This window comes from Buteo buteo, chromosome Z (genome assembly GCF_964188355.1).
Source record: "Buteo buteo chromosome Z, bButBut1.hap1.1, whole genome shotgun sequence".
Taxonomy (NCBI): Eukaryota; Metazoa; Chordata; class Aves; order Accipitriformes; family Accipitridae; genus Buteo; species Buteo buteo.
Genome location: NC_134204.1, coordinates 59,870,185 through 59,892,891, shown reverse-complemented (window position 1 = coordinate 59,892,891; position 22,707 = coordinate 59,870,185). Strand labels below are relative to the sequence as shown.

Sequence of the window (22,707 nt, the reverse complement as noted above, 5' to 3'; positions counted from 1 at the left end):
ATGAAAAAGATGAAATACGACACAGATGGAGATCTTCATGATTTGAACATCATCCAAGGAAAAGCTTTAGTGCTTACTGAAACACACAATAACTATAGAAAGACAGAGCCCTGTTGTGAACATAGAGCTTCTTAGTGCTGTTACTAGAAAACTTATTCCATTCTTTGGAAATATTTGCTCCTGAAAGCATCTAATAAAAACACAAATTCAAAAGCTCAGGTCAGCCTGAATAAAGTTTTCAACAGTAGCCTTCTAAATTTCAATAAAGTAGTAACTCTGTATTGATTTCCACAACTCAGTTGCTCAAGGAAAAAAAGTACCCAGTATTAAATGAAACTACTGCATGACAGAAGTAAATCAAGTTCAAAAGAGGGCACAAAACTAATGAACTATAAACAGAATAGAAATGTGAAACAACAAAAAACTACAGAAAACCAGCCCAATTTAGAAAAGCCAATTACAGGTAAACAACTGGTTTGAAAGAATATTTTGAGGACATAATTATGAAGCTGAGAGTTATTTTTAAAAGCCTCCAAAAATGAAAGGGGAAAAAACAAAGCGGGGGGGGGGAGAAAAATGTCTCAGAAATTGAAATGTGGCGGCAAACACATGACGTTATCCTCCAGTAATACTATTTGTTGATAAGCAATTGTTCTGAATGGGACTGGTGGAAAAAACTGAAACACATCAACAAGACTACAAGTACAAATCGTAACAGATCTAACATTCTCATACTTGTGGGCAGTATTGTCAAAATACCACTCCTCTCCCACCAGACATAAAATAAAAGGTTTTGACAAGAGAAGGTCATGTTACAGATCCAGTTATCTGAACTAAATGCAGGAAAATCTTTCCCTTATTTCCCCCCTCCCCCAACTTCCTTGCCATTGTAACAGAGGAGAAATGCCCAAATTTCAAATCAGAGACTGCCTGACCAGAGCAAGGTAGAAAGAAATTAATGGGAACAACTTTGAGGAAAATATGGTCTACGTTGAAAGTAAATTGGTTGAAGAAATGAAAAACCAAGACCACCTAACAGAGAGACTGAACAAGATAGAGAAGAAGTCAGTCTGGGTAAGAGCCAACAGGGAGGATGGGGATCTAGAGCCATAGGGACAGGCAGTAACGGGCAGGAATGGCAGGCAGCTCTGCCCACAGCCAGAAGGGTCCATTAACTTGTGTCCAGAAAATCTGGGCAGCATCAAGAACTTCAACGACAAAGGTGGCTTTAATCCATGATTACCCCTTTTTCTGGCACATATATATTTGTCCATTAAGATTACCAACAAACCCTAGTAACTATAGATGGTATCTTATAGCTGAAACTGCCAACAAGCCAAGAAACACGAACCTTGAGAAACTTTCATGTTCTATTTCACAGTGAATACAAACTTTTCAAAAAGCACTTAAGTATAACAAGATACTAATTTATAGCCTATTTTGCAAATGTATTTAGTACAAACATGTCCACTAAATGGATAGTCAGAACAGAATCTGAATAAAAGAGGTCAAATAGAGTAACTAAATAATGAGAACACTATTTATAGCAGCAAAAACCTGCAAATTGCCCAAAGATGACAGGAAACTGCACTTATGCAAATAAAGAGAGTTGGGTTTGAGATTAATTAAATCATTAATCCTTTCTGTTTGCAAGTCATTTTCAGAAAGCACTTCAGCCTGACATTAGGAAAGTACTGTATGTGCAATATTTTATACAAGCCATCTTCAACACTTTGACGTTGCTTCTATATTCATAAGAAAAATACTTAGTTTGCAGTTTCTGAAGCTTTTTTTTTTTTCAGTAGATCTTATTTCCAGTGTGAACTCCTTTTAAAACCTTTTTGATACCACCTTATTCTTTTACTCCTTAATGTCATACAGGATCCTGAAAAAAGCAAAGGTGTTAGGCTATGAAGCGCTAGGAGGAAGGTCTCCTGAAACTAATAAAACCAATGGACTATGCTTGCCCAAGGCCAGCTGCTTTTCATTCACTTTGTTAGGCTCTAACACTAGATACTACAGAACACTGCTAACCTCACCTAGAGGTATTTTCCTCATACAAAAACAATACTTCCAGCTCTGTTGGGAGTGTGACGTGGCAACTGTAAAAGCCCCAGTGCAGATTTTCTAAGGTGTCTAAGCACTAATGGTGACTTGAGAGTACTTGCTTAATATTGCTACACTATGCTGAAGCTTTATTTCACTTTATCTTTGAGATATTACATCAGTGTCACTGTTCTTACACTAGTAATCTATTATTCCAATTTTAATTTTACACAATTCAAGTATTGGAGATGGCAATAAAGGAAACACTTGTAATGAAAATTGACTTCCCTGAAGGGACAAAGTTATACTAGGTCTGTTAGATCAGTTTCCTACCTAGTCACAGTTTCCAGATCTAGAGCAAGGTCATTTCAAAAATAAATTAAACTGGGCAGGGGGTGGGGGAGCGGGGATGACGACAACAACAAAACTAGCTAGCAATGGCAACTATCCTGAAATAAGAAAAAAGTAGCAAACAACAAAAAAAATCATATTCTACACAAATATTTAGTTTAACTACTGTTTTAAAATACATTTTAAACAGAACTTACAGACTGAGTGACACAGTTCTCATGGGACATGCTTCTTTTACAGCCCTGATAATCATTTAAATCCCATGTTAGCTTAAAAAAGTTCACACAATCTTGATGACATCCCTGCTCAAAATATGCCACCAAACCTCCCAACTACAGTGCACTCTTAACTCTACAGTTATGGGCTCATCTCTAAGTGTTGCACAGCTAACAAGTTTTGTATCAACAGCAGTGCAAAGAAATCCTCTTTTAAAGTACGAGGATATTTCCAGTAAAGCCAAAGATTAGTTACATAGGAATATTTATTTATATTTAGACTCTTATGGAAAAGTGAAGTTAATGTTTTAGGCATCTTCCTGAAGCTCAAGGCGGCAAAACTCAATATGGTAAGAATAAAACATTCACATAATGAATCCACTGAGAATACCAGCAAGTTTTCTACTCTTTATTATCTAGAAACTGGGAGAACTTATGCTAGAAGCTAATTACTTACTCCCAAGCAGGAAGAACAGGATAAAGACAAACCTCAGTAAAAGCCACAGTATAGCCTTGGGAAGACCAAAGAACCAAGCATTTCCACAGATCAAAGATCCTCTCCCATGATCAAGCAGTGGTCTGAGACGAAGCACAGACATCTGAGGAAAGCTACATCACTTCAAAGCAAATTTTCCAAAATAGATTGCTTCTGATCAATCAAAATCATGCTTGCAATTAATTTCTGAACTAGCAACTACTGCAAGAAATAGTCACAAGTAATCAAATGAACAGACAACTCCTTGCCACGTTAGCTAACTATGGAATACCTTTACCAGCAGGCAAAAGGATGGTAAAGAAACAACACAGTATTAAAAAGAATCATTACTACAATGCACAAACAAGGTTATCACAATGGTAGAAGTATATTCAACAAGCTGATCTGACTTCTGCAAGTGGCCAATAACCATTCCCAATTCCTTAACATGTTGCTAGCTCTGATGCCTATTTAAAAACAAACAAAGAAAAACAACAAAAAAAGACTAAGTATGCAATTTTGCTTCCAGCCAACTAAGGCAAGCGGAAGAACTGAATTGATCACCAATTTGCTATACATGCTCACAATTTCCACTGATATGTATCATGAGTGCAACAACAGTACATGAATTGATATAACAATATAGGTAATGTAGTATTGCATTATCTGTCTGTACTACCCTCAAACAACCTTAGGAATAAAAGGCCAATTATCACATGACACTGAGACTACTGCTAGAAGACCAACTTCCAAATCCAAGATGTCTTTTGAAGACCACATATAAAGAGTAATGGGTCTTTAAATGCAGTTCTGATTATTTTTTTTTTCTTTAACACAAGTGAAAACAGAAGATTGGGTAGCTATTCACTTTGTTCAATTCAATTTCTTCTGAAGATGAAATGTATCACATTAGATAAAAGCAGTTAAAAAGAAGCAATAAGCATTCTATATCCCATGGGGTGAAAAAGGCTGTATCAAACTTCTCAGGATATAAGCCGAACATGGTCCAAAACTGAGGCAGACAACTATGAGGTCCTTTGCTTTGATCAACTCTTTTCAAGAAAGAAAGGTGAGAAAGTCTCACTGCAACATGCTGTTTTTCATATCTGGTCATTACTGATTTTGTTTCAGGTCAGATACAGTCTCAGCTTCATCAGCTTTTTCACCATACAACGTCAATGTACAAATACTCACTGTCTGCACTTCTGCTTTCAAAAGTGAATCAACTATGAACGTGAAAAAGACCCCTCTTTTTATACTAAAAAGAAGCCTGCTCTGAAGTGTTCTGATCACTATCTGCTCTTTAAACCCTGATCCAATAATTTCAAATTCAACAAACCATGAGGTGTGATGGTAGCCCTCTGGAAGACATTGCATTTGAGGAGTTAGCGATCTTGGGCAAGCCACGTCTGATCTATCAGGCCTTGTGCATAAGGCTTGGGAAGCCCACATGTCAGTATGGGCAGCTGCTGCAAGGGAATCTGCTGGAGTGCCCCATGCCAGCCTGTGCTGTGTGCTGGTGGGTATCATGAAAGAGACAACCCTCCTGCTTGTCAGGGGAAGATATATTGTATATGCTTTGTGGATACAAACCCTGCAACAGAGAAGAGTTACTCAAAAGGAGATGTTTTTAGTTTTACTCCAGCCAGAGTCCCAAAAGACAAAATTGATAGAAAACCACCCTCTGTTTACAGGAAAAATATAAACAAGTCAAAGGGAAAAAAAAAACAGACCACAAAAAGAAATCAGGACAGCAGATAGAGCAATTACACCTTCTGCTCCCCCATTCAGCGGGGAAAGGGAGAGTAGACCAGGACCAATTAGTTACCCCAATCTGGTGGTTCATGTACAAAACCTGTATCAATTGACTAGATTTGGATCTTTCTCTCACAAGGTGCAGTGGGTGGCTGGGGCACATGGGGAGGTAACAAACCTTATATTCCACTGACAGTACACTGGAGGAGTCATAACCATCAGCAAGTGATGGCTCTAATGGTTATAGGCCTGAGGTCACCGTAATTTACAGGGACCCATCCCTTTACCTTAAAAATAAACTGATTAAAATTAATCCCTTGGGAGCGCTGGGGAAGAAGGAGGTAGAAGAACCTGCTTGTTCAATACCTTTGCTTTTAAAATTGGATTCCCACCTGCCTTTTATGACAAAAGTACGGGTAGCTAAAGTATATAAATACATTACTGGGCATGACTTGCTGGCAGGCAAAACTTTCATGAAAACAGGGGGCAAATATTCTTTTGGGAGTTATACTATCACTGTGGGAAAAGCGGTTAGGGTTCCTGCTAATTTTGAGCCTCCCTCAAAATGGGTTGCATCCAAACAGTACAGGCTACATAGACATCACCCAGACGATTACAGCTCTTAGAGGCTGGAGTTACTCAGAGAGCCCATTCCCCCCTTCAATAGCCCCATCTGGGCAGTGAAAATGCCTGACAGCTCCCAGAGAATGACAGGTGGTTAATGATCACTAAACAAGGCTGCCCCACACTCAGAGCTGCAGTGCCCGATGTTGTCACCCTCCTCCAGCATGCTGTATCTGAAGCTGTGGCATGCTGCATGGGATCCAGTGAAAGCTTTCTTTGGCATTCCAGCTGCTAATGAACCACAGAAGCAATCTGCATGCTCGTGCTGGGGTCAGCAGTACACCTTCACAGTACTGTCCCAGAGGTATCCACACAGCCCCACAATTTGCTGTGGGGTGGTAGCCCAGTCTTTGGAAGATTTCAATACTTCCCCACAATGTAAATAGCTCAGCTATGTGGATGATGTTACATCACCGGAGGGACCACTGGTACCATTGAGCAAGAAGTGAGAGAAGCATCGAGTAACGTTACTGAGACAATGCAAAATCATGGTTGGGAAATCAGGCCCCCAAACATTCAGAGAGCTGCCACAAAAATAAAATTTGGAAGGATAAACTAGCAGAGACTTTGCAGAGCAATGCCCAAATCAGCTAAACAAACCATACTTTATATGGCAGAAATGCAGAGCAAAGTAGAAACACAGAGGATTATCGGTCTTTGTGGCTTTCGGAGGCAATTTATACCATATTTGGCCCAGATATTAAGATAATTATATAATATAGTAAGGAGAAAAAAAAAAAAAAAAAAGTCAGTGCTTTCCAGAGGAAAAGGTAAGAATCACCTTTGAACAAGCAAAGAGAGCAGTTTCCCACGCAGTAGTTTTAGGTTAAGAACTAGCCAAAGAGCCTTTCGAGCTCAAAGCCCTAGTATTGGCTGAGGACGTGGCTTAGTGGAGCCTCCGGCAGCAAGGGGACGGGTGGCACATACTGTCAGGCTTTTGGTCTCTGAGGTCGCCCCCATCAATGCAGAACTACAACGGCTTTGGGCAATTGTTGCTGCTGGCCCAGGTGCTGGGGAGCAGGCTCTCTATTTCCGACCACTCAGCCGATACTCCTCAGTATGTTCTGCCACATGCATTTCGCAGAAGGCCGCGCCGCCCACCAGTTCCGCAGAAAGCGGACACGGGTCTCCCTCCCTCCGCCCCAGGAAGCCTGGGCCTTGCCCTAGCCCGCAGCGACATCTGTCGGCAGGCTGCGGCTCACAGCCACCCTGCGAGCCCACCGCCCCGGCGGGGCTTTGGGACGACGCACACCCGGGGGGGGCAACTACTAGGCCAGGTTTTGGGAGACGTCTGTGCTGGTCAACGTCCGAGGATGCCAGGAAAGGGGGTGTGTGGGAAGACCCCCGTGCCTTGATGACCCTCGCAGAGACTGCTTGATAACCACTGACCTCTTACAGCGAGAAATGCAGATTGTTCTCATCTCTAAGAGTTACTACCTTCCTTTCATACAAACGTTAAAACATCTTTTCCATGACAGAGTTATTAAGGCCCATTCCACAAAAGAAAGACCATAATAACTCACTGCCACTATCATCACAGCTTGTGACTTGTGGAAAATACAAAAGATAATTGTCCTTCCTGAGCAAATTAAATGGGCGATTTCTTATGGGAATTAGAAGGTATTTTCACATAAATCACTTTGTCTTGTTAACTAGCAACTTAAGCCCACTTTAGATTTTAAGATCACATCCTAAAGGAACACATTTTCAGGCCTGCAAAGCTACTGTCAGCAAAAACAACCTCAAGCCATTGCTAGAGCTGGACCCTTAGCGTGGAGCAGCAGGTGGACTCAGAACTTCCGGATAAGCTTTCTCCTTCTCTGTGAATCTCCAAGACAGCCGTTTAACACACTGGTTTGGAGAACTGTTATTTTAACTAAACAGACTTAGTCACCCAAGTATCCATATTTCACACAGTCTCTCACAACATACTCACAGAGGAACTGCTGCGAAGTATGGTCTAGAAAACAGGTGGACTGGCTGAACTGCCAGGCTCAAAGGGCTGTAACAATCAGTGGCACAAAGTCCACCCGGAGGCCAGTCACTAGCCGTGTATCCCAGGAGTGAATGCTGGCTCCAGTCCTGTTCAACATCATTAATGATCTGGATGGTGGGGCAGAGTCCACCCTCAGTAAGTTTGCTGATGACACCAAACTGGGAGGAGTGGTCAATACACGAGAGGGTCATGCAGCCATCCAGAGGGACCTCAACAGGCTGGAGAAAGGGGTCGACATGAACCTCATAAAGTTCAACCAACAAAAACACAGCGTTCTGCATCTGGGAAGGGACAACAACTCCATGCACTACGCAGGAGAGGCTGGGGGCTGACCAGCTGGACAGTAGTTTTGCAGTAAGGGCCCTGATGGACAAGGTGAAAAGGACCCAGCAATGTGCACTCATGGCAGAGGGAGCCAGCGGCATCCTGGGCTGCTTGAGGAACAGCATCAACCAGCAGGCTGAGAGAAGTGATCCCTCAGCTTCCAGTCAGTACTGGTGAGGCCACACCTAGAGTGCTCTCTCCAGTTCTGTGCAACCCAGCACAAGAGGGACATGGACATACTGGCACAACTCCAGAAAAGGGCTACAAAGATGACTGAGGGACTAGAGCATCTGCCATATGAGAAGAGGTGGGACTGTTTATAGCCTGAAGAGGAGGCAGCTTGCTGGGGAGGGCATGGAACTTATCAAGACATATAAATATCAGATTGATTGGAGTGGAGTGAAAGCAAAGAAGAGAGCATCAGACTTTTCTCAGTGGTGCCCACTGACAAGACAAGAGGCAATGGGCATAAACTGAACCACAAGAAGTTCTGTCTGAACAAAATAAAACACTTATTATGAGGGTGGTCAAACATGGGAAAAGGCTGGCCAGAGAAGTTGTAGAGTCTCTATCCATGGAGGTACTCAAAACCTGACTTAACACAGTCCTGGGCAACCTGATCTAGCTGTCCCTGCTTAACTTGGGGGGGGGTGGGGGGTGGGGGGGGTGAGGCGTGGCGGGCAGATTATACTACATGATCTCCAAAGGCTCCTTCCGACCTCAACCATCCTGTGATGGTTGTATTAACCACATAGGGAGAAAGCCTGGTGAAACAGTCAAAGAAAAAAAAAAGAAAAAGAAAAAAAAGGATTGGTAAGCACATCTTTGCTGTCAAAAAGAAACAAAACTAGAAATCACTGTTTAATTAACATTCTCATAACTGTCACGTAATAAAAGCTAGGTTTTGTAGGAATAGCTTATATAGAAACAGCTAGGTTCTCTAAAATTAGATATCACAGAAAGTACTTCTGAAAGGACTACTCTAAATTAACATACTTTAAAAAAATCAGTAATTTTGTGATCAAAATACATTAACACTGTTTCAATCCAAATGTCAGTAAACAAGCAGAAAGCAAAAGCTATTTTAAGTCAGGATAAAAAAGATGCATTAAAATCCACCAGAAATCCTTAATCTCTTCCCTAATGAGATTGGGATTCTTAGTACTATGCAATCTAGCTCCTTAACTTGAGTTCAGGGTAGAACATGCTCATGAAAGGAATTAAAACCAACTGCATTTAACCAGTCTGAATATAAATAATCCACAGAAAACTAAAGAATATAGCATAGAAGTCTGCAACAGAGCACTGCTGATTTAAAACGAACGCTAGCTTTCATAATTTTTTTTCTCCTCTTTAAATGGACTGCTGTAAGCATACAAGGCTGACTTGATCAGTTTTCAAGTTCCTTTTCTTCACTCCTGGAAATATCCTGCTTTAGGGCCATGAACAAGGTTCAAGGAGAAAAGAACTCTATTAAAGGAAGCTGACTTGTAAAACAAAATAATCACTGGCACTCTAGAATCAAAACCAGTCCCAAAGCAATAAGCACTGTTGTGGATAAAACACTGGCCTACAACCAATTTCAGTACCTAAACAGATGTAAAGGAGTAGTTTCACATAGAGCTGACTCAACTGTGAAGGGGTACAGGGAGGAATCACAGATAATAGACAGGTATCTGCTTCTAAAAGAAAAGGCTGTGGCTTCCTGGAAAGTTGTGGATGAAGAAGGCAAGTATCACTGATGCTGGAATATGAATGCACATTAATGAACCCCACAGAACAAAGCATTCAACTGTACTCAGTAACTGTTGATGTAACATTTTAAATACCTGTTAACAAAGACACAAGAAGTAATCTATCTGCTGCAGCACAGGTTAGATACATGACCTATTCCAGTCTGTCTTTCCTGTCTCCTTCTCTCTTCTACCTCACTTCACATTAGCCTGATCTTCAATCTTTCAGTCTTTTACTTCAGTTTTTTGGTCAATAGTTCATATAAACCCTTCCCCTATTCCAGTTTTCCAGTTCCTCACCTGATCTACATTGCCATCAGCCCATCCCCAGACTTCACAGGATTTCTCCCTCTCCTGGTTGTACATCCCCATCAGGTCATGGTCCCCAGAGTATCTACAGATGCCACATTTCTTTGCACACTGGCTTGCTTCAGCAGACTTACTTTCATCTCAACTCTTCCTCTTCTCCTCAGTTTACCTAGTTCTCCTCAAGTTCTCTTCTAATCTCAGCTTCTCAGTCCTCTATTCTCTTCACAGCAAAGTAACACATCTCCCCTGACATGGAAGACTTTACCACCAATACTTAATAATTTGTCGACGTTACAAGTTACAGACCTCAGAAATTTATTGTGGGAAGTATCAGCCTTTTTAAGTGTAGAAGACTGACCATCATCCTGTAGTTTAGAAATGTACCTTGGAGCTACTTCTGCTTAACATCTATGCACCTGTACATGAATTCATTTTAGTTTCACTGAAGGTGCTTTTAATAAAACAATCAAAGAGAAGGGGAAATGGAACAGATTCTGAAGTAAAGAATAATTAGAGACTTAGGGAAATGAAAAATGGAGTGGCAGAAGAAATTAAATATGAATTTACTTACATTATCGTGGCAGAACATACCATCTTTCTTCAATGAAATAGAAGGTGCTTCCCCCAGACAAAAGAAAATGCAGTAGAGCTGGTCTGGGGAGGGGGTGGGAATTCGGTATATTTTCATCCATACTACAACACCGAATATTTTTAAAAGGGGAAGAAACTGGATTAGAAGATGTTAAAAAAAAATAAAAATCAGTATGAGTAGTTAAACAAAGACAACTGTAGCATTGAAAGGAGTGAAGTGATAGAGTTTCATTAACTAAGAGTGTTTTAAAAATATAGCCTTAGTATTTGCATAAAAGAAACTAGCACAAAATATAGGCAAGAACCTACAGAATTCTGCTGAAGCAGGGCTGAAGAGGTACCACTTATTCACAGGAAGATCAGAGTGCTGTAAGAAAGAAATGGGTAATTTTGAGGATCAAAACAGCAAAAGTATCTATTTTCTTAATTTCTGCTTTTATGTCAAACACTTCAGGACTGTCTGCTCTTAGCTACCAGTTTATCAGCTGGAAAGAACAGATCATATCAAGTGATTACATGATCACAGCTACTATGATGTACTCAAAATAACAAAGAGCAAGAATAAAAAGCAATTTTAAGAGGTATTTAGTAATTTCAACTTCATTACAGATCTGCTTATACTAGTGTCACTGTCTTCACATGCAACATCAAGTACAGTCGCAGTCAACATGTACAAGATGTGTTCAAACTGTAAGCAGAAGGAGAAAGGGCTACTGGAATCATAGAGTATCTTCAGTTGGAAGGGTCCCATAAGGATCATCGAGTCCAACTCCCTGGCTCCTTGCAGGACGACCTAAAACTAAACCATAAGACTAAGAGCATTGTCCAGGCGCTCCTTGAACTCTGACAAGCTTGGTGCCATGACCACTTCCCTGGGGAGCCTGTTCCAGTGACTGACCACCCTCTCAGTGAAGAACCTTTTCCTAATGTCCAATCTGAACTTCCCCTGATGCAGCTTCATTCCATCTCCTCGTGTCCTATCGCTGGTCACCAGAGAGAGGAGATCAGCACCTGCCCTCCACTGCCCACATTGAGGAAGTTGTAGACTGCGAGGAGGTCCCCCTTCAGCCTTCTCTTCTCCAGGCTGAACCCAACAAGCTCTTAATTTTCCCAGTATGTAATGAGACAAAGACAGCCTGGATCATTCAGCCTAGCAACATAAAGTCTAAAAGTAAACGTGATTGCTCTCTATAAATAAACCAAAGTATACACCAATCACAGGGAAAGAACTAAGAATTAAGCTACTGAATAATATTAAACAAGAACAAATGAGTATATGAAGGCTGTGAATAATTTAGGTTGTAGATTAGACTGACATTTTTTAAACAAGCCAGAAAAAAAAATTTATAATCCACAGCATCCCCCAAGATGAATAAATGTTTTATCACATGGATTGAAAAACATTATTTACAGGCCTGCAACAGAAGCAAACGTACAGCTAACAAAAAACTCATTTGCATACTTGGGTGGAAGGGATAAAAGTGAAACACATCTTCTATAGTTTTACAGTGGTCCTCTAGGGTTAAATCTAGTCCTGTACTAAAAAAAAAAAAAAAGTTTTCACAAATCTTAAGTTCAATGTAAACATTTATTCATAATCCATTTTTGTTCCTAAGTATGAAAGGCCTGAGGCATACGCTAACACAGAAGACTCTGAAAATGAGTAGGCCACTTGCAACATCCAATGGGAGTGTCAGAAGCAAACTTTTTTTTTTTTAAAGTTCCTTAAGTCTTGATTAACCCTACACACGAGGGACCACGACAGAGAGATAGATGATTTTAAAACAGACTATAAACTTTTGAGATACCCTTCCTTTGTAGAGATTTATATAGTACATATTGTATTAGTATACCAGGACCACGAATGTAGAACAGCGCAGATTAAAACAGCAGAGCAGGAGTAAGAAGAATGGCACACCTGCTGCAAATGAAGTGATCAAGTGGAGTCATAAAATCCAAGAAAGAATATTGATAACAGAAAGTAACTGGCAGGCACTGGTGGAGTGTGAGACCGTACCACACACATGGAACCACAAATATATGATATGACTCAACATCACCCTCGGCATTCTTTGTCCAAAGCGAACATAAATGCAGCAAAGATATGCAGCATCATTACCAGTCAAGAATAACCCAAAAGACATGATGAGGACTTGATAGCCAGCATCATTTGATCCCCTTGTCACTGCAAGTAATCCTGGCCAGACTAATCGGATACCCATCTGTCCTGGTCTTCATAACTGTAGGACTGCAAAAGCATGAGTATGAAAGGATGAAAGAAATCCATGAGATAACACATAAGAGTTACTGAAATTGGTTTTGTTCAAAATGAAAGTCATGTTTCCTTCTATCCAGTGATCCATTGTGAGCTGCTGCACTTTAAACTCTTTCACTTCATCTGGTTACACACCCTGTTTGGCTGTTGAAGAGCCATGATATCTTAAAACAGACCATTTGCCAAGTGACATCTGTTGCATAAAATGTAGGAGGTTCATCACTGCAGCAGGAAAAGCCTAGGTTATCATTTACCATCTTTCGGTTTCAGCAAAACACACTTTTTTTTGTTTGCATAAAATGGTGGATTCCTCTAATTGAGTATTTTCATTAATAATAACATAATACGTTGATGGTTGGAGGGAGGGTGAGAAAACCCCTTTCTGTAAAAAGTATAGTAAGTGCTCACAGTGCATGGAGTGCTGTTACGACAGAGCTCTTCCAACTAATGACTGTTAAGCATCTTCCTCAGATGGAGGTCAGGCAGCTTGTTTCTATTAACTACATTGGAAAAGCTTGCTTTCTTTCAGCATCTCTTCACATATAATCTGCATATATCTTTTAAGAGGCTACTTTTACATTTCATTCACGTTCTCTCATAGAGATGGAAAAGAGAGTCTCTATGCAACTTGCATTTCTCAAAAATGATAATAAAACCAAAAATTTTAGATGTATACCTGAAGAACAGCAAGTTTCAAAAGCCAGCACTAACCATGCATTTTGCTTACTGTTTATACCTACACTACTTTCCTTTGTCAGCATTGTTCTTTCCTCACGTGGTCACAACTTGTATCTCATAATCTTCTTGATTCCACCTTATGCTTCCAGAATTTTATCATAATCTTAACATACAAAGCTCTCCACACTTTCATTCCGACATACTTCTAATAGCAAATTTACAAAATTGCACTGAAATACATGTTTTAACACAAATTATGAAATAACACATAAAAATGAAGATATACTTAATCAAAATATTTTTCAAGTAAAATTTTTAGATCTTTCTGTAGGAACATGTTGAATCATTATTTCAGAAATACTTTTAGTTTGATTCAACAGCCCCAGGCAGTGTATAAATAACACCCCCTCCTCCTTACCTTGGCCAACTGGAAGAAACTGAATCTGAGTACAGGTAAGACTGACGGGACATTAAAAAATTAGAAAAGAGTCCTCCACTTACCACAGAGAAATTAAGGGGGTTATTCATTAAGGAGTATGTTCCAAATCCTCACTGTCTTTCAACAGGCCAAAGTATTTCAATTTTATATATTCTTGTGGCCTTACAAAAGAAAACAAAAGGGGGGGGCAGGGCAGGGGGAAAAAGGGGAAGAGGGGAAAAAAAGGGGGAATAGGAAAGCTAACATGCATTATCCTACAAATATTAAATGTCTCAATGGTTCCATCTTCTAAACTACAGTTCTATATAGCCAGAAAATACTTAGCTCTGCCTTGGGAAAACACCCTGTATTTATCTGATTGATCCAAGTTCTGCAGCATCAAAAAACAGAATTTCAACGAGGCTCACTAATTAGAGGATGTCCAACATTTCTTTCTGTCGCTTTAACATTAGACTGAAAACACAATACCCCAAGTAGAGAAGGTTTCTTAAAAGTTATTCGGAATACTTTCACTATATAAGCTGTCATTCTAGGCCAAACTGGTAAAACATTCCAGCAACAATTTGCTCAAACCAGCCAGCACCAGATATCATTCTCAAGATACAAGATGATTAATATGGTATAACCTACCATAAGGAATATGGCAAATATGGTATAACCTACTCCATAAAGTGTTTAATCCTAATTCTTATACATTTTTTTCCAGTGTAAACCAGAAATAATTTTTCTAGTTTGCTTGGCTTCATTTAAGATACTCTTCAAATCTTTGTTTGTACTAATAGCTGTAATTTTGGATAGAACTGTTATATGTGTAAGCACCCCAGATTTATTCATCTCAAATATCACCAGTAATGGTCAGATCCAATGAAGTGTTAAATGGAAAACTGGCGAGTTATAAAATGACTTTTAAAAATAGTCTTCATTTCATTGTGCATGCCATTGTTCTTGAGTATGCAACGTGGATACTTCTGTCAATCTGTGAAATGAGGACTGCAGAACGAATCCCAACCTCTCAGCTCCCTTTGAGCCATGACTACATGTAAAATGGAAGCAATATGCTGAGAACAAGTTTGCCTTCAAGATGTAGTTCCTTAGGATTCATATGTAAGGAAACAAGAAGAAAACTCCTCTCAAGCTGAACACTTTATGTTATCAGCCACATGCCAGGAAATAACTTCCAGAAGAGCAGATTCAATTGTATCTTGTTTTATTTGACACTTAGCAGCCCGGAGGTTATCTCACTTGACAAGGAAGCAGACAGAGCAATGAAATGGTGGGTTTGCGTTTTGGATCGGATCACTAAGATTATTTTGAGCCTGCTTGCACACATGCTTGTGCAGACCTCTGCTTCCATTTGTCAAAGGAAGGCTGTGTGTTCTGCACCTGCTTTTGGCTACTTGTAGCTCTTACCTCCTAGATCTCCCATCTTCACCTGCACCAGTGATGGGATCACCACATCAAATAAACTAGCTGAGTACGTGAGGACTGAATTCAGCCTGCTTTCCATTTTTTCTGCAAGCACTAGTCAGCAAACATGCATCAATCTTCCAGTAAAGTTATTTTTTAAAACTATCTCCTGATTTCAGATCTACAGTACAAGTCAGACTCCCGATTTCATATCTACAGTACAAAACAGAAATATAAATAAGAGTCTAACATATAAATCATCTAAAAAAATTAAGTTCAGTTAAGATTTGGGGACTGAACTGTAATTTTCTGAAAGCTAGATTTATTACTGATGATTTTAATGCTGGAACACCTCTAAAGACACAGAAGGAGTACCCCAAATCAAAAAGGAAACAAAAGGCCTTTTTCATATCAAGTGAAATGTCATGAAGAGACTTGAGATATTAAAATGCCTGTCTTCTTACAAGACGACTTCCATTTCCATGCCAAACAAACACTTAGTCTTTAATAAGTAGCTTAAAAATTCCAATTAATGCCAGTGATTTCTCTTTTTCACTGGAGCCTGTAAGAACTCTTACCTGCAAGCCTACAGTAGGCAATCTGAAAACAGTCTAAGGTAAAACATACCAACTTGACAATGCCGCACCTCCATGTTGGTGGTCCACAAGACCATCTGAGAACTGACAGTGGTTTTACCATTCCAGAAGGACTTGGGACCCACCGTTCATACACCAGTTCTCACGGCACGGCCACACACTGACAAGTGAATCGTTACTTGGTATGTTCAGAAACATGTGTCACTCAAAACTGTGAGGGACTGACACAGAAAACATGTATCTTTCAAAACTAATGCATAAGATCTAATGCGGGAGTTTTTAAAAGAATTAACAGAATGCACAGTAGAACCTTCAAAAAAAAAAAGAAGAAAGAAAGAAGAAAGAAAGAAAAAAAGCCACTCCCAGGGACTAATGGAAACCATAACAGCACAGCTCAAAACAGCTGGAAGTCAAGACTAACCAAATGTCAACACTTGACTGCTTTCCATGGCTGGACATCTAGAGGTGAAAAAACGACAGCCTCAGCAGAACAGCGCCAAAGTCCGAAGGGGCTCTGCCTCTCCCGCGTTCAGCCATCTTTCCCCATCACCGCAGCAGGCGGCCGAGATTCCGCCCAGGCGCACCGCCCCGAGCCGCCGCTGTCCCTTTAAGCCGGACCCCATGACAAGCGGGAGGAACCGGCCCCCGGGACGGCCGCCCCGCCGCCCCCCGGCCCCCGCCCGGCCCGGAGCCGGCCGCGCGTTCCCCGCGCCGCGCCGGCGGTGCAAGGGCTGACGGCGCCGAGCGCCGCAGGAAACTTTGGCGGGAGGGGAGCGCGCCGTGCCCCGGCCGCCCCCCCCGGCGCCCCGGGGAAGCTCGTTCCTCCCGCCTCCCTTACACGGGACACAAAGCCCCGGCAAGCGGAGGAGGGGGCTCCGAGAGAGACCTCGACGCGCCCACGCCGTCAGGCGCTGGCAGATCTCTGCCACCCCCGCGGCCGCAGCCCCACAGCCGCCGCAGTCCCGGCGGCAGGACAGCCGCGGCCCCCGGGCAGTGTCCCCCGCGCCGCGGCCGGCTGCCCTCCCTTAGGCACCCGCGGGAAGGCGCCGCGCCTCGGGCAGCGCGGCCCGCCCGGCGGAGAGCGGCGCCGCGGCACGTGTGCCCGGGAAGGGGCAGCCCGGTCGGAGGCGGGGGGGGGGGGGGGGGCGAGCGACCAGCCGCCGAACGGGGCGCTGGGCCCCTCCACCCGGAGAAGGCACCAGCACCGGCCCCGCCGCGGGGCTGGGGCTGATCACCGCAACTCCAACTCCTTCTTCTTCTTCCTCCTCCTCCTCCTCCTCCCCGCAGCCCCCGCGCCCGGGCTAACGCGAAGCACGTGAAACTCACGGGAGGAAGCCAAGCCGCGCCGCGCTGCCGACTCCCGGCCGAGCTGCCTCAGCGCTGGTGGCAGCGCCGGCGACACCGGGGGCTGCCGCGCGCTGTCGCCGCGACCCCCCCTTCCTGCCGCCGCGCCGGCCCCGCCCCCCCGCGGGACCGCCCGCCCCCGACGCCCCGCCCCCCGGCCGCGGCCCGGCCCGACCCCGCCCCGCCCGGCGCGGGGGACGAGGAGCCTCTCACGTCTGCCTGCGCATTTCTCTGGGGGAGGGCGCGGGGGGGCGCTCCCTGTCCTCGCGGCGGCTCGGCTCGGCTCGGCTCGGCTCGGCTCGGCTCGGCTCGGGACGGGGCGGGGCGCGGCGGGGGCACTCCGGGAAGCGGCTCGGGGTCAGCCTGGCGGGGCGCGGGCCCCGGGGGAGGGAACAAGCGGCTCCGTCCCCTGGCGGGGCGGGCGGGCCCGTCGGCCTGCTGCCCTCCCAGCGGCGCCGACCCCGCCTGCCCGCCGGTCCTGCCTCGGACGCCGCGGGGAGAGCCGCGGCTCCGCCCGGGAAGCCAGCGCTTGCCCCGCGGGTGGGTCGGTGGGGTGAGCGGGCATCCCCCCGCCGTGGGCCGGGACGCCCCGCTGCATTGAGGGCCGGCTGCGGTCGCTCTCGCCGCCCTTTGCCAGCAGGAGCCGGTGGGTCCACGTGTTGTCAGTCCCCGGGGGGCCAAGTCCCTTCGTGCCGGGGGCGAAGAGGCTGCCGTCGCGGCGTCGCAAGCTGCGGCAAGCGAAGCGAGGGCAGCGCTCTGCAAAACCCTCTCTCTCAGGCGGGGGCGGGGGGTGCTTAATTAAAGCCGATCCGCGAGGCCCCGGGACGCGGGGCTTTGTCCAGTCTTTGCCTTGGTGAACAGCAACAGAGCCCGGCGGGCGCCTGCGGCTCAAAGGGGGACGCACGCAGGCTTTTGCTCGGACGAAGACGGTTTGCCCCGTCTAGAGCCGAGGGCAGTTTCGGTGGCTGTCTCCAGGGAGTTACTGACTCAGGATGATGGGGAGCCAGAGAAAGGGAACCTCCGAGGAGTGGGTGCCAAGAATAGAACAGTCAGTTACTGGTAACAAAGAACGCAAGCCAGAGATGCCGATTGTTGTTGGAGGCTCGTTGTACTCCAGTGTACTTGAGTAAGATGATGATTTAAGTGGAATTCATAACATAGAATAGCAAGCTGAAGCTTGGGCATGTCTTGTACTGAGCTGTATCTTAACAGCACATACCCACTGCATGTGAACATTGCTCAGCATCTCTGGCTGAACAGGTTTATGCAGGAGACCTCTGAGAGATTCATCTGCGTCGGTCAACTGGAAGAATTAGGACCCAAATCTGTGCCATATTTCAGGGGCATTGTAATGAAGCATTCATTTGTTAAGTGGCACTGTCTTAATGCTGCTTTAAAATATAAAAATATATATGGTAAGACATGATTCTGCCACCTTCAGGTTAAAGTAATACCTTGTTTTGTAAGCATTTCTACCGACTTCTTTATGAAAACAAATTTGGGTAATTGGGCCTGGGATGGATGTTTCAGTAGTTCCACAAAGGCTACATGTATTACTGTGATGAAGCATTTTCCTTATTTGTACAAAATACACAGACTTCATGAATTAATTCTTTGAAAGCCTATTCACATTTCCCAAATTAAAGCACATCAATGGATTTTTTTGTATGGTTTTAAATGCTTGGTCCTTTTTCTTCAGAAGGTGAAAACTCGCCTTTGTGGGGGTACAGGACATAGCAAGCAATTAGTGATTAATGTGTCCTTTTTCGTTCTTTGATGACAGGAAATATTAAGCTCTTCGAACAGAAATGATGACTTGCTGGCTCCAGATGATTTGCAGAGTCACGCCAGCATTTCTTTATAGAGCTCTTCGTTGTACCAAGTGCTCATGTAAGTTTGTGCCAGACTTCCCTTACATTATTGATCTAGCTCATGAAACTGAACACTGTAATTGCAAAGGCCTGGTCTAAGGTTTTCAGACTCTACCCTGACCAAAGTGATTCAGTGGTGCTTCTGTGAAATGGCAAGCCTATATACACATCTGTTGCCTAGGCAGGAGCAGCCCAAAGGCCTGCCTCCACCTTTCATTCTGGCTGGGATGGTGTGGCATACAGAAAGGTGCAGCTTCAGAGTCTCTCACTCACAGGGGACTACATCCTCTTCTAGCAATGTTTCCCATGCTAGCTGCTCTTATGCAAATTCTTTAATTGGTGTAGATTAATTTATATTCTCAAAGCAATCTCTGTAAAGGAGATTGGACAAGAATTGTCCAATGGACAAGAATTTGGAGAAGGAGCTGAAAATAGTCCTTATTAGCATGTGAATGTTCCCTGAATTAGAAGGTCCTATTTTATAAGAATATGAGGGCCCTACAAAGCCAGTCCTTTCTGTAAGTGCAGAACATATGCCTTACAGGTATTAATAAAAAGGTATCAAAGTATTTGAAAAAAAGAAAGAGAAAAGCATTGAAGAATTTTATTATCACCTCTGAAAAATTAGTGGGAAGTAGAACGAACCTGCAGCCTACTAAGAGGATATTCTTTAATGTTTTGTTTCTGATTTTTAAAAGTTTTTTCTTTAAAATTAGAGAAAGGATATTAAATTAAAATTTTATGAATACCTTTGTATTGAAGTCATTAATTTGAGTAGAATCTGCCAACTCTTTTATTTTTCATTATGGTAAACATAAGGCAATCTACCTTAAACTTCATGTTTAATGGCTCTGTAAATAGATCTACTGTTTTTACACCCATTTGATCACAGTGCTTTCATTACTTTGAGTGTTGTTTGAATGCTTTTTAACTTTAATTTCATTTGTATTACCCACGTGGTGACCTCTCTGCCAAGTGATTTTGTATTGCTTCATAAAGGCAATAAAAATGAATACATTAAAATGTGGTGTTTAATTTTGCCTCCTCCTCTTCTAAAATCCAAGACTAGACTTACAGTGTCCTTTTCTTAGAGTATGAGATTTCCTAGCACAGAAAACTAAAATAACTTTTAAACATCGTTTTGTGACTTATGCTGTAACCTCCTAGTGTAAAGTGCAGAAAAATAACCACACGCTAGATTCTGTAAGGTACTAAGCTTCCTGTAAGACTGGCTTCACTGAGTTGGAAAATATTTCTCATCTTGTGTGATTAGGTATCTACTTTTACTTTAATGACTTCCTAATTAAAACCGAAGTATTCTGAATGTTCTTTTTTTCATAAAAGATCACTTAATATAATGTTTTTTTTGTGGGAAATAAAACAGTGTGGGGTTTTCTTTAGCTTGCAAATCGTTTCTTTAAATCTACAGACTTCTGCATTAGGTCCTAATTCAGCAAGGACTTTAACCATTTGGAAATTAGGTATGTGCTAAAGCAACTACATTTAGACCTTTGACATAAGAGTTATATCAAAATATTTATTTGGACTTTATTTAATGTCCTGAGCTCTTGCATTGTGGCAAACATATCTTGAAGTTTTTCATTATCTATGTCTGAGCAATGCAGGCAATCACCACCTGCCATTTATAGATACATGAGGAAGTATTGTTTGAATGTGTCCAGAAAGCTTTTCAGTCATGCAGTCCTCTTGCTTATACTTCAATAACAATAATATTGTTACTGGCAAACAGCTATAATAAATATTAAATCATAAAGGTCTGTAGTATATATCTTGATGAAGTATTTTAGATAGATTGATTGATTCCAGGCTTTGACCTCTTTGCTTTGAGCACCATTTACTCTGTTTTTGCCAGAGATACTTACTTCCTTTTTTCCTCTTTTTTAGGCAAAACAAAATGACACCCTTCCCTTTATTCTTTAGCATGTATAAAAGCACAGACTGCATCAGACACTGGAGATCTGCGTGGAGATTTTACTTTGCAAATGGAGTAGCATGCTGGCAGCATAAAGGATGAAAGTCTTTGAAGAGCTCTTTTGAGGATAGAAATCAGCCCATGATCTCCTTCAGGCTGCAATCTTACTCACTGTTATTTCCAAGATTTTTTTTCAAACACTCACCAAGATAAATTCCAATTTAAAAATGAGTCCCAGTGAGCTGGATATGTATTATATAGATACGTAACACAGCTATAGTTAATGCACTTTTTATACCTCAATATAATGCAAAAATACTACAAAGAAATACCTTTACATTGAAGGCTTAATTTTATCCAGGCAGATGGAAATATGTCACAAATCCAGTTACCTCAGCTAGCACACTTAGCAAAACTGTAACTCCTGTGTGCAATAAGTGGTCTCTGCAGACTGCGGATGAGGTAAGCTTTTGGGGGCACTGCTGCTTATATAATGCCTTTCCCATGAACAAAAGATGTTCATCTCTAGCTCTGGCTAGGCCAATACTTAAAGAATGAAACAGTAAATCATATCAATGTTTTGAAGATGAATTATTCATAGCCCTGTGTTAACTAGGGTGGTGCCATATTTTACATACCATTGAGTATGGTTTCTAATAAGACATGGTTTCAGAACAGAAAATATTTATTGTTGTAGCTATCTCATCTATGTGAGTGTTGCTACCCTACACATACACTAGCCTTTGTATCTTAAAGCATAAGAGAAATTCGACATGGCTGAGTATTTGTGCAAGTGATTACTGGTGCCCTGGTGCTGGTAATTCAGTTAGTTGTCATTAGTCTGAATGTGCCAACTCAAATAACGGTCCTTGGAAAATTATCTACATTTCTCCTGAGGCTTTTCGTGTGTCTTTAAATAACTTTACTCTTGCCTCTTTGCCTCTGGGATCTCTACACAGGTCTCACTGAAAGGTTGGGTTTTTTCATGTACTTAACATTTTTTTCTTTGTTTTGAGAAAAAAATGTCAGATACCTATGGTAATAACGAAAGAAGACTTGAAAAAAATGTTAATTAGATTTGAACTAGACCTTCAGCTCCATCTTTAAATTGTCTCCTAAGAATTTGGTGTAGGAGAACAGTGGTTTGACATTCATTGTTTGTACTTAATTGCATTAAGCAGTGACTGATGGTAGATCCCAGCTCACCACTAAATTCTGCTGTATTTACTGAGAGACCTGATGACTAAGCTGCAGATATGGTCTCTAGTGAGATACTCCACTCTAAAAGGTTAATTTTTCCTAGTGCAAGAATACTTCTTTACAGAAAGAGAAGTAACAGTAAACTTTAAAATGTTTTGAGAAAGTCTAGCAGTAGTCCTTTCTGCTTGTTGGAGGGTTGTGCTGCTGCTACATTATAAGTGTTTAAGTAGTATTTCCATTACTCAATTTCAAGATAAAACTACAAAATAATCCCAGATTTCAGAAAAGTAACCACAGGCACACTGAAAAGAAAGGAGATCAGGTGGGTTTGGGTTTTTTTTGTTACAAAACCTTGAAAGAATAGTATAGACAGAGGAGATGAAAGAAGATAAAGGGAGGGGTGATGCCAGATTGTCCTTTGCATATACATCCCTAATTGACTATACATATAAATGATTGTTTGCCTAGAACGAGACAAAATCTGCCAGCAAAATCTACTGAACAAACAACAACTGTTTAACTAACTTTTAAAGGCCATTTATTCT

The 22,707-nt window shown here is 42.3% G+C and overlaps 1 protein-coding gene and 1 long non-coding RNA gene across 7 annotated transcripts in view; one reads left to right on the top strand and one right to left on the bottom strand.

Annotated features, from left to right (window-relative positions):
• The window catches only part of PAM (peptidylglycine alpha-amidating monooxygenase), a 152,602-nt gene extending 135,329 nt beyond the window's left edge, over positions 1-17,273 (bottom strand). For 5 of the 6 annotated variants that reach the window (XM_075019511.1, XM_075019515.1, XM_075019514.1 and 2 more), the window contains exon 1: positions 17,141-17,273. The gene's annotated coding sequence lies outside the window, so the exon portion shown is untranslated. The remainder of the gene's footprint in view (positions 1-17,140) is intronic. The other variant, XM_075019513.1, reaches the window with a different exon arrangement.
• Positions 17,274-17,519: 246 nt separating this feature from the next.
• On the top strand, positions 17,520-22,248 carry LOC142026917 (uncharacterized). The gene is made up of 3 exons (XR_012648950.1): positions 17,520-18,284; positions 18,942-19,048; positions 20,935-22,248. It is a non-coding gene; the product is annotated as an uncharacterized LOC142026917 (long non-coding RNA).
• The last annotated feature ends 459 nt before the right edge of the window (positions 22,249-22,707 follow it).